This window comes from Oncorhynchus nerka, linkage group LG22, assembly GCF_034236695.1.
Source record: "Oncorhynchus nerka isolate Pitt River linkage group LG22, Oner_Uvic_2.0, whole genome shotgun sequence".
In the NCBI taxonomy this organism is placed as follows: Eukaryota; Metazoa; Chordata; class Actinopteri; order Salmoniformes; family Salmonidae; genus Oncorhynchus; species Oncorhynchus nerka.
The window spans coordinates 103,864,322-103,875,830 of record NC_088417.1 but is presented as its reverse complement, the minus strand read 5'-3'; positions in this window follow the sequence as shown (position 1 = coordinate 103,875,830).

Below are 11,509 nucleotides of genomic sequence, written 5' to 3'. Positions count from 1 at the left end.
ATTAAAGAAGAGAGGAGAGGACAGGTAAAGAGAGGAGAGGAGAGAGGACAGGATTAAAGAAGAGAGGAGAGGACAGGAGAAGAGAGGAGAGGAGAGAGGACAGGATTAAAGAAGAGAAGAGAGAGGACAGGAGAAGAGAGGAGAGGAGAGAGGACAGGATTAAAGAAGAGAAGAGAGAGGATGGGAGAAGAGGGGAGAGGAGAAGAGAGGAAAGGAGAGGACAGGAGAAGAGAGGAGAGGAGAGAGGACAGGTGAAGATAGGAGAGGAGAGAGGACAGGAGAAGAGAGGAGAGGAGAGAGGACAGGAGAAGAGAGGAGAGGAGAGAGGACAGGATTAAAGAAGAGAAGAGAGAGGACAGGAGAAGAGAGGAGAGGAGAGAGGACAGGAGAAGAGAGGAGAGGAGAGAGGACAGGAGAAGAGAGGAGAGGAGAGAGGACAGGATTAAAGAAGAGAGGAGAGGACAGGAGAAGAGAGGAGAGGAGAGAGGACAGGATTACAGAAGAGAAGAGAGAGGACAGGAGAAGAGAGGAGAGAGGACAGGATTAAAGAAGAGAAGAGAGAGGACGGGAGAAGAGAGGAGAGGAGAGAGGACAGGAGAAGAGAGGAGAGGAGAGGACAGGAGAAGAGAGGAGAGGAGAGAGGACAGGAGAAGAGAAGAGAGGAGAGGACAGGAGAAGAGAGGAGAGGAGAGAGGACAGGATAAGAGAGGAGAGGAGAGAGGACGGGAGAAGAGAAGAGAGGAGAGAGGACAGGAGAAGAGAGGAGAGGAGAGAGGACAGGAGAAGTGAAGAGAGGAGAGGGGACAGGAGAAGAGAGGAGAGGAGAGGACAGGAGAAGAGAGGAGAGGAGAGAGGACAGGAGAAGAGAAGAGAGGAGAGGACAGGAGAAGAGAGGAGAGGAGAGAGGACAGGATAAGAGAGGAGAGGAGAGAGGACGGAGAAGAGAGAGAGAGGACAGGAGAAGAGAGGAGAGGAGAGAGGACAGGAGAAGTGAAGAGAGGAGAGGGGACAGGCGAAGAGAGGAGAGGAGAGAGGACAGGAGAAAAGAGGAGAGGAGAGAGGACGGGAGAAGAGAATAGAGGAGAGAGGACAGGAGAAGAGAGGAGAGGAGAGAGGACAGGAGAAGTGAAGAGAGGAGAGGGGACAGGAGAAGAGAGGAGAGAGGACAGGAGAAGTGAAGAGAGGAGAGGGGACAGGAGAAGAGAGGAGAGGAGAGAGGACAGGATTAAAGAAGAGAGGAGAGGACAGGAGAAGAGAGGAGAGGAGAGAGGACAGGATTACAGAAGAGAAGAGAGAGGACAGGAGAAGAGAGGAGAGAGGACAGGATTAAAGAAGAGAAGAGAGAGGTCGGGAGAAGAGAGGAGAGGAGAGAGGACAGGAGAAGAGAGGAGAGGAGAGGACAGGAGAAGAGAGGAGAGGAGAGAGGACAGGAGAAGAGAAGAGAGGAGAGGACAGGAGAAGAGAGGAGAGGAGAGAGGACAGGATAAGAGAGGAGAGGAGAGAGGACGGGAGAAGAAATGACTTAAATGTAATGTAAATGTAAGAGAAGAGAGGAGAGAGGACAGGAGAAGAGAGGAGAGGAGAGAGGACAGGAGAAGTGAAGAGAGGAGAGGGGACAGGCGAAGAGAGGAGAGGAGAGAGGACAGGAGAAAAGAGGAGAGGAGAGAGGACGGAGAAGAGAATAGAGGAGAGAGGACAGGAGAAGAGAGGAGAGGAGAGAGGACAGGAGAAGTGAAGAGAGGAGAGGGGACAGGAGAAGAGAGGAGAGAGGACAGGAGAAGTGAAGAGAGGAGAGGGGACAGGAGAAGAGAGGAGAGGAGAGAGGACAGGATTAAAGAAGAGAGGAGAGGCCAGGAGAAGAGAGGAGAGGAGAGAGGACAGGATTACAGAAGAGAAGAGAGAGGACAGGAGAAGAGAGGAGAGAGGACAGGATTAAAGAAGAGAAGAGAGAGGTCGGGAGAAGAGAGGAGAGGAGAGAGGACAGGAGAAGAGAGGAGAGGAGAGGACAGGAGAAGAGAGGAGAGGAGAGAGGACAGGAGAAGAGAAGAGAGGAGAGGACAGGAGAAGAGAGGAGAGGAGAGAGGACAGGATAAGAGAGGAGAGGAGAGAGGACGGGAGAAGAGAAGAGAGGAGAGAGGACAGGAGAAGAGAGGAGAGGAGAGAGGACAGGAGAAGTGAAGAGAGGAGAGGGGACAGGCGAAGAGAGGAGAGGAGAGAGGACAGGAGAAAAGAGGAGAGGAGAGAGGACGGGAGAAGAGAATAGAGGAGAGAGGACAGGAGAAGAGAGGAGAGGAGAGAGGACAGGAGAAGTGAAGAGAGGAGAGGGGACAGGAGAAGAGAGGAGAGAGGAAAGTATTAAAGAAGAGAAGAGAGAGGACAGGAGAAGAGAGGAGAGGAGAGAGGACAGGAGAAGAGAGGAGAGGAGAGAGGACAGGACAAGAGAGGAGAGGAGTGAGGACAGGATTAAAGAAGAGAGGAGAGGACAGGAGAAGAGAGGAGAGGAGAGAGGACAGGATTACAGAAGAGAAGAGAGATGACAGGAGAAGAGAGGAGAGAGGACAGGATTAAAGAAGAGAAGAGAGAGGACCGGAGAAGAGAGGAGAGGAGAGAGGACAGGAGAAGAGAGGGAGAGGAGAGGACAGGAGAAGAGAGGAGAGGAGAGAGGACAGGAGAAGAGAAGAGAGGAGAGGACAGGAGAAGAGAGGAGAGGAGAGAGGACAGGATAAGAGAGAGAGGAGAGAGGACGGGAGAAGAGAAGAGAGGAGAGAGGACAGGAGAAGAGAGGAGAGGAGAGAGGACAGGAGAAGTGAAGAGAGGAGAGGGGACAGGCGAAGAGAGGAGAGGAGAGAGGACAGGAGAAAAGAGGAGAGGAGAGAGGACGGGAGAAGAGAATAGAGGAGAGAGGACAGGAGAAGAGAGGAGAGGAGAGAGGACAGGAGAAGTGAAGAGAGGAGAGGGACAGGAGAAGAGAGGAGAGAGGACAGGAGAAGTGAAGAGAGGAGAGGGGACAGGAGAAGAGAGGAGAGGAGAGAGGACAGGATTAAAGAAGAGAGGAGAGGACAGGAGAAGAGAGGAGAGGAGAGAGGACAGGATTACAGAAGAGAAGAGAGAGGACAGGAGAAGAGAGGAGAGAGGACAGGATTAAAGAAGAGAAGAGAGAGGACGGGAGAAGAGAGGAGAGGAGAGAGGACAGGAGAAGAGAGGAGAGGAGAGGACAGGAGAAGAGAGGAGAGGAGAGAGAGGACAGGAGAAGAGAAGAGAGGAGAGGACAGGAGAAGAGAGGAGAGGAGAGAGGACAGGATAAGAGAGGAGAGGAGAGAGAGGACGGGAGAAGAGAAGAGAGGAGAGAGGACAGGAGAAGAGAGGAGAGGAGAGGACAGGAGAAGTGAAGAGAGGAGAGGGGACAGGCGAAGAGAGGAGAGGAGAGAGGACAGGAGAAAAGAGGAGAGGAGAGAGGACGGGAGAAGAGAATAGAGGAGAGAGGACAGGAGAAGAGAGGAGAGGAGAGAGGACAGGAGAAGTGAAGAGAGGAGAGGGGACAGGAGAAGAGAGGAGAGAGGAAAGTATTAAAGAAGAGAAGAGAGAGGACAGGAGAAGAGAGGAGAGGAGAGAGGACAGGAGAAGAGAGGAGAGGAGAGAGGACAGGAGAAGAGAGGAGAGGAGAGAGGACAGGATTAAAGAAGAGAGGAGAGGACAGGAGAAGAGAGGAGAGGAGGAGGACAGGATTACAGAAGAGAAGAGAGAGGACAGGAGAAGAGAGGAGAGAGGACAGGATTAAAGAAGAGAAGAGAGAGGACGGGAGAAGAGAGGAGAGGAGAGAGGACAGGAGAAGAGAGGAGAGGAGAGGACAGGAGAAGAGAGGAGAGGAGAGAGGACAGGAGAAGAGAAGAGAGGAGAGGACAGGAGAAGAGAGGAGAGGAGAGAGGACAGGATAAGAGAGGAGAGGAGAGAGGACGGGAGAAGAGAAGAGAGGAGAGAGGACAGGAGAAGAGAGGAGAGGAGAGAGGACAGGAGAAGTGAAGAGAGGAGAGGGGACAGGCGAAGAGAGGAGAGGAGAGAGGACAGGAGAAAAGAGGAGAGGAGAGAGGACGGGAGAAGAGAATAGAGGAGAGAGGACAGGAGAAGAGAGGAGAGGAGAGAGGACAGGAGAAGTGAAGAGAGGAGAGGGGACAGGAGAAGAGAGGAGAGAGGACAGGAGAAGTGAAGAGAGGAGAGGGGACAGGAGAAGAGAGGACAGGAGAGAGGACAGGATTAAAGAAGAGAGGAGAGGACAGGAGAAGAGAGGAGAGGAGAGAGGACAGGATTACAGAAGAGAAGAGAGAGGACAGGAGAAGAGAGGAGAGAGGACAGGATTAAAGAAGAGAAGAGAGAGGTCGGGAGAAGAGAGGAGAGGAGAGAGGACAGGAGAAGAGAGGAGAGGAGAGGACAGGAGAAGAGAGGAGAGGAGAGAGGACAGGAGAAGAGAAGAGAGGAGAGGACAGGAGAAGAGAGGAGAGGAGAGAGACAGGATAAGAGAGGAGAGGAGAGAGGACGGGAGAAGAAATGACTTAAATGTAATGTAAATGTAAGAGAAGAGAGGAGAGAGGACAGGAGAAGAGAGGAGAGGAGAGAGGACAGGAGAAGTGAAGAGAGGAGAGGGGACAGGCGAAGAGAGGAGAGGAGAGAGGACAGGAGAAGTGAAGAGAGGAGAGGGGACAGGCGAAGAGAGGAGAGGAGAGAGGACAGGAGAAAAGAGGAGAGGAGAGAGGACGGGAGAAGAGAATAGAGGAGAGAGGACAGGAGAAGAGAGGAGAGGAGAGAGGACAGGAGAAGTGAAGAGAGGAGAGGGGACAGGAGAAGAGAGGAGAGAGGAAAGTATTAAAGAAGAGAAGAGAGAGGACAGGAGAAGAGAGGAGAGGAGAGAGGACAGGAGAAGAGAGGAGAGGAGAGAGGACAGGACAAGAGAGGAGAGGAGTGAGGACAGGATTAAAGAAGAGAGGAGAGGACAGGAGAAGAGAGGAGAGGAGAGAGGACAGGATTACAGAAGAGAAGAGAGATGACAGGAGAAGAGAGGAGAGAGGACAGGATTAAAGAAGAGAAGAGAGAGGACCGGAGAAGAGAGGAGAGGAGAGAGGACAGGAGAAGAGAGGAGAGGAGAGGACAGGAGAAGAGAGGAGAGGAGAGAGGACAGGAGAAGAGAAGAGAGGAGAGGACAGGAGAAGAGAGGAGAGGAGAGAGGACAGGATAAGAGAGGAGAGGAGAGAGGACGGGAGAAGAGAAGAGAGGAGAGAGGACAGGAGAAGAGAGGAGAGGAGAGAGGACAGGAGAAGTGAAGAGAGGAGAGGGGACAGGCGAAGAGAGGAGAGGAGAGAGGACAGGAGAAAAGAGGAGAGGAGAGAGGACGGGAGAAGAGAATAGAGGAGAGAGGACAGGAGAAGAGAGGAGAGGAGAGAGGACAGGAGAAGTGAAGAGAGGAGAGGGGACAGGAGAAGAGAGGAGAGAGGACAGGAGAAGTGAAGAGAGGAGAGGGGACAGGAGAAGAGAGGAGAGGAGAGAGGACAGGATTAAAGAAGAGAGGAGAGGACAGGAGAAGAGAGGAGAGGAGAGAGGACAGGATTACAGAAGAGAAGAGAGAGGACAGGAGAAGAGAGGAGAGAGGACAGGATTAAAGAAGAGAAGAGAGAGGACGGGAGAAGAGAGGAGAGGAGAGAGGACAGGAGAAGAGAGGAGAGGAGAGGACAGGAGAAGAGAGGAGAGGAGAGAGGACAGGAGAAGAGAAGAGAGGAGAGGACAGGAGAAGAGAGGAGAGGAGAGAGGACAGGATAAGAGAGGAGAGGAGAGAGGACGGGAGAAGAGAAGAGAGGAGAGAGAGACAGGAGAAGAGAGGAGAGGAGAGAGGACAGGAGAAGTGAAGAGAGGAGAGGGGACAGGCGAAGAGAGGAGAGGAGAGAGGACAGGAGAAAAGAGGAGAGGAGAGAGGACGGGAGAAGAGAATAGAGGAGAGAGGACAGGAGAAGAGAGGAGAGGAGAGAGGACAGGAGAAGTGAAGAGAGGAGAGGGGACAGGAGAAGAGAGGAGAGAGGAAAGTATTAAAGAAGAGAAGAGAGAGGACAGGAGAAGAGAGGAGAGGAGAGAGGACAGGAGAAGAGAGGAGAGGAGAGAGGACAGGAGAAGAGAGGAGAGGAGAGAGGACAGGATTAAAGAAGAGAGGAGAGGACAGGAGAAGAGAGGAGAGGAGAGAGGACAGGATTACAGAAGAGAAGAGAGAGGACAGGAGAAGAGAGGAGAGAGGACAGGATTAAAGAAGAGAAGAGAGAGGACGGGAGAAGAGAGGAGAGGAGAGAGGACAGGAGAAGAGAGGAGAGGAGAGGACAGGAGAAGAGAGGAGAGGAGAGAGGACAGGAGAAGAGAAGAGAGGAGAGGACAGGAGAAGAGAGGAGAGGAGAGAGGACAGGATAAGAGAGGAGAGGAGAGAGGACGGGAGAAGAGAAGAGAGGAGAGAGGACAGGAGAAGAGAGGAGAGGAGAGAGGACAGGAGAAGTGAAGAGAGGAGAGGGGACAGGCGAAGAGAGGAGAGGAGAGAGGACAGGAGAAAAGAGAGAGGAGAGAGGACGGAGAAGAGAATAGAGGAGAGAGGACAGGAGAAGAGAGGAGAGAGAGAGGACAGGAGAAGTGAAGAGAGGAGAGGGGACAGGAGAAGAGAGGAGAGAGGACAGGAGAAGTGAAGAGAGGAGAGGGACAGGAGAAGAGAGGACAGGAGAGAGGACAGGATTAAAGAAGAGAGGAGAGGACAGGAGAAGAGAGGAGAGGAGAGAGGACAGGATTACAGAAGAGAAGAGAGAGGACAGGAGAAGAGAGGAGAGAGGACAGGATTAAAGAAGAGAAGAGAGAGGACGGGAGAAGAGAGGAGAGGGAGAGAGGACAGGAGAAGAGAGGAGAGGAGAGGACAGGAGAAGAGAGGAGAGGAGAGAGGACAGGAGAAGAGAAGAGAGGAGAGGACAGGAGAAGAGAGGAGAGGAGAGAGGACAGGATAAGAGAGGAGAGGAGAGAGGACGGGAGAAGAGAAGAGAGGAGAGAGGACAGGAGAAGAGAGGAGAGGAGAGAGGACAGGAGAAGTGAAGAGAGGAGAGGGGACAGGCGAAGAGAGGAGAGGAGAGAGGACAGGAGAAAAGAGGAGAGGAGAGAGGACGGGAGAAGAGAATAGAGGAGAGAGGACAGGAGAAGAGAGGAGAGGAGAGAGGACAGGAGAAGTGAAGAGAGGAGAGGGGACAGGAGAAGAGAGGAGAGAGGAAAGTATTAAAGAAGAGAAGAGAGAGGACAGGAGAAGAGAGGAGAGGAGAGAGGACAGGAGAAGAGAGGAGAGGAGAGAGGACAGGAGAAGAGAGGAGAGGAGAGAGGACAGGATTAAAGAAGAGAGGAGAGGACAGGAGAAGAGAGGAGAGGAGAGAGGACAGGATTACAGAAGAGAAGAGAGAGGACAGGAGAAGAGAGGAGAGAGGACAGGATTAAAGAAGAGAAGAGAGAGGACCGGAGAAGAGAGGAGAGGAGAGAGGACAGGAGAAGAGAGGAGAGGAGAGGACAGGAGAAGAGAGGAGGAGAGGAGAGAGGACAGGAGAAGAGAAGAGAGGAGAGGACAGGAGAAGAGAGGAGAGGAGAGAGGACAGGATAAGAGAGGAGAGGAGAGAGGACGGGAGAAGAGAAGAGAGGAGAGAGGACAGGAGAAGAGAGGAGAGGAGAGAGGACAGGAGAAGTGAAGAGAGGAGAGGGGACAGGCGAAGAGAGGAGAGGAGAGAGGACAGGAGAAAAGAGGAGAGGAGAGAGGACGGGAGAAGAGAATAGAGGAGAGAGGACAGGAGAAGAGAGGAGAGGAGAGAGGACAGGAGAAGTGAAGAGAGGAGAGGGGACAGGAGAAGAGAGGAGAGAGGACAGGAGAAGTGAAGAGAGGAGAGGGGACAGGAGAAGAGAGGAGAGGAGAGAGGACAGGATTAAAGAAGAGAGGAGAGGACAGGAGAAGAGAGGAGAGGAGAGAGGACAGGATTACAGAAGAGAAGAGAGAGGACAGGAGAAGAGAGGAGAGAGGGGACAGGATTAAAGAAGAGAAGAGAGAGGACGGGAGAAGAGAGGAGAGGAGAGAGGACAGGAGAAGAGAGGAGAGGAGAGGACAGGAGAAGAGAGGAGAGGAGAGAGGACAGGAGAAGAGAAGAGAGGAGAGGACAGGAGAAGAGAGGAGAGGAGAGAGGACAGGATAAGAGAGGAGAGGAGAGAGGACGGGAGAAGAGAAGAGAGGAGAGAGGACAGGAGAAGAGAGGAGAGGAGAGAGGACAGGAGAAGTGAAGAGAGGAGAGGGGACAGGCGAAGAGAGGAGAGGAGAGAGGACAGGAGAAAAGAGGAGAGGAGAGAGGACGGGAGAAGAGAATAGAGGAGAGAGGACAGGAGAAGAGAGGAGAGGAGAGAGGACAGGAGAAGTGAAGAGAGGAGAGGGGACAGGAGAAGAGAGGAGAGAGGACAGGAGAAGTGAAGAGAGGAGAGGGGACAGGAGAAGAGAGGAGAGGAGAGAGGACAGGAGAAGAGAGGAAAGGAGAGGACAGGTGAAAACAAAAGTAGGGGAGAAGAGAAGAGATTAGAGGAGATTAGAGGAGAGAGGACAGCAGAGGAGAAGTGGGGACAGAATCAAATCAATGTATTTGCCACTTGCTTGGTAAACAACAGGTGGAGGCTAACAATGCAGAGTAAAGATCAAATCAAATAATAATAATAACATGGTTATATACAGGGAGTACCAGGTAATAACATGGCTATATACAGGTAGTACCAGGTATTAACATGGCTATATACAGGGAGTACCAGGTAATAACATGGCTATATACAGGGAGTACCAGTCAATAACATGGTTATATACAGGGAGTACCAGGTAATAACATGGCTATGTACAGGGAGTACCAGGTAATAACATGGTTATATACAGGGAGTACCAGGTAATAACATGGCTATATACAGGGAGTACCAGGTAATAACATGGCTATATACAGGGAGTACCAGGTAATAACATGGCTATATACAGGGAGTACCAGGTAATAACATGGCTATATACAGGGAGTACCAGGTAATAACATGGCTATAAACAGGGAGTACCAGGTAATAACATGATTATATACAGGGAGGTAATTACATGGCCATATACAGGGAGTACCAGGTAATAACATGGTTATATACAGGGAGTACCAGGTAATAACATGGTTATATACAGGGAGTACCAGGTAATAACATGGCTATATACAGGGAGTACCAGGTAATAACATGGCTATATACAGGGTGTACCAGGTAATAACATGGCTATATACAGGGAGTACCAGGTAATAACATGGTTATATACAAGGACTACCAGGTAATAACATGGTTATATACAAGGAGTACCAGTACTGAGTCAATGTGCAGGGGTACCAGGTAATAACATGGTTATATACAGGGAGTACCAGGTAATAACATGGCTATATACAGGGAGTACCAGGTAATAACATGGTAATATATACAGGGAGTACCAGGTAATAACATGGCTATATACAGGGAGTACCAGTCAATAACATGGTTATATACAGGGAGTACCAGGTAATAACACGGCTATATACAGGGAGTACCAGGTAATAACATGGCTATATACAGGGAGTACCAGGTAATAACACGACTATATACAGGGAGTACCAGGTAATAACACGGCTATATACAGGGAGTACCAGGTAATAACATGGCTATATACAGGGAGTACCAGGTAATAACACGACTATATACAGGGAGTACCAGGTAATAACACGGCTATATACAGGGAGTACCAGGTAATAACACGGCTATATACAGGGAGTACCAGGTAATAACACGGCTATATACAGGGAGTACCAGGTGATAACAAGGCTATATACAGGGAGTACCAGGTAATAACATGGCTATATACAGGGAGTACCAGGTAATAACACGGCTATATACAGGGAGTACCAGGTAATATCACGGCTATATACAGGGAGTACCAGGTAATAACACGGCTATATACAGGGAGTACCAGGTAATAACATGGCTATATACAGGTAGTACCAGGTAATAACATGGCTATATACAGGGAGTACCAGGTAATAACATGGCTATATACAGGTAGTACCAGGTAATAACATGGCTATATACAGGGAGTACCAGGTAATAACATGGCTATATACAGGGAGTACCAGGTAATAACATAGTTATATACAGGGAGTACCAGGTAATAACATGGTTATATACAAGGAGTACCAGGTAATAACATGGTTATATACAAGGAGTACCAGTACTGAGTCAATGTGCAGGGGTACCAGGTACTAACATGGCTATAAACACATGGTGTACCACTACTGAGTCAATGTGAAGTACCAGGTAATAACTTGGTTATATACAGGAGTACTATATACAGCAGAATAAAGGGAGCAGTAGCAGCAGAATATGTGGAACACAGTGTGTGGGTAGAGTCCAGGGTGTGGGTAGAGTCCAGTGTGGTTGGTAGAGTCCAGTGTGTGGGTAGAGTCCAGTGTGTGGGTAGGGTCCAGGGTGTTGGGTAGAGTCCAGTGTGTGGGTAGAGTCCAGGGTGTGGGTAGAGTCCAGGGTGTTGGGTAGAGTCCAGGGTGTTGGGTAGAGTCCAGTGTGTTGGGTAGAGTCCAGTGTGTTGGGTAGAGTCCAGTGTGTGGGTAGAGTCCAGTGTGTGGGTAGAGTCCAGGGTGTTGGGTAGAGTCCAGGGTGTTGGGTAGAGTCCAGTGTGTTGGGTAGAGTCCAGGGTGTTGGGTAGAGTCCAGGGTGTTGGGTAGAGTCCAGTGTGTTAGGTAGAGTCCAGGGTGTTGGGTAGAGTCCAGGGTGTTGGGTAGAGTCCAGTGTGTTAGGTAGAGTCCAGGGTGTTGGGTAGAGTCCAGTGTGTTAGGTAGAGTCCAGGGTGTTGGGTAGAGTCCAGGGTGTTGGGTAGAGTCCAGTGTGTTGGGTAGAGTCCAGTGTTTTGGGTAGAGTCCAGTGTGTTAGGTAGAGTCCAGGGTGTTGGGTAGAGTCCAGGGTGTTGGGTAGAGTCCAGTGTGTTGGGTAGAGTCCAGTGTGGTGGGTAGAGTCCAGTGTGGTGGGTAGAGTCTAGTGTGATGGGTAGAGTTCAGTGTGTTGGGGTAGAGTCCAGTGTGTTGGGTAGAGTCCAGTGTGGTGGGTAGAGTCCAGTGTGTTGGATAAAGTTCAGTGTGTTGGGGTAGAGTCCAGTGTGTTGGGTAGAGTCCAGTGTGTTGGGTAGAGTCCAGTGTGTGGGGTAGAGTCCAGTGTGTGGGGCAGAGTCCAGTGTGTGGGGCAGAGTCCAGTGTGTTGGGTAGAGTCCAGTGTTTGGGTAGAGTCCAGTATGTTGGGTAGAGTCCAGTGTGTGGGTAGAGTCCAGTGTGTGGGTAGAGTCCAGTGTGTGGGGTAGAGTCTAGTGTGTGGGGTAGAGTTCAGTGTGTTGGGGTAGAGTCCAGTGTGTTGGGTAGAGTCCAGTGTGGTGGGTAGAGTCCAG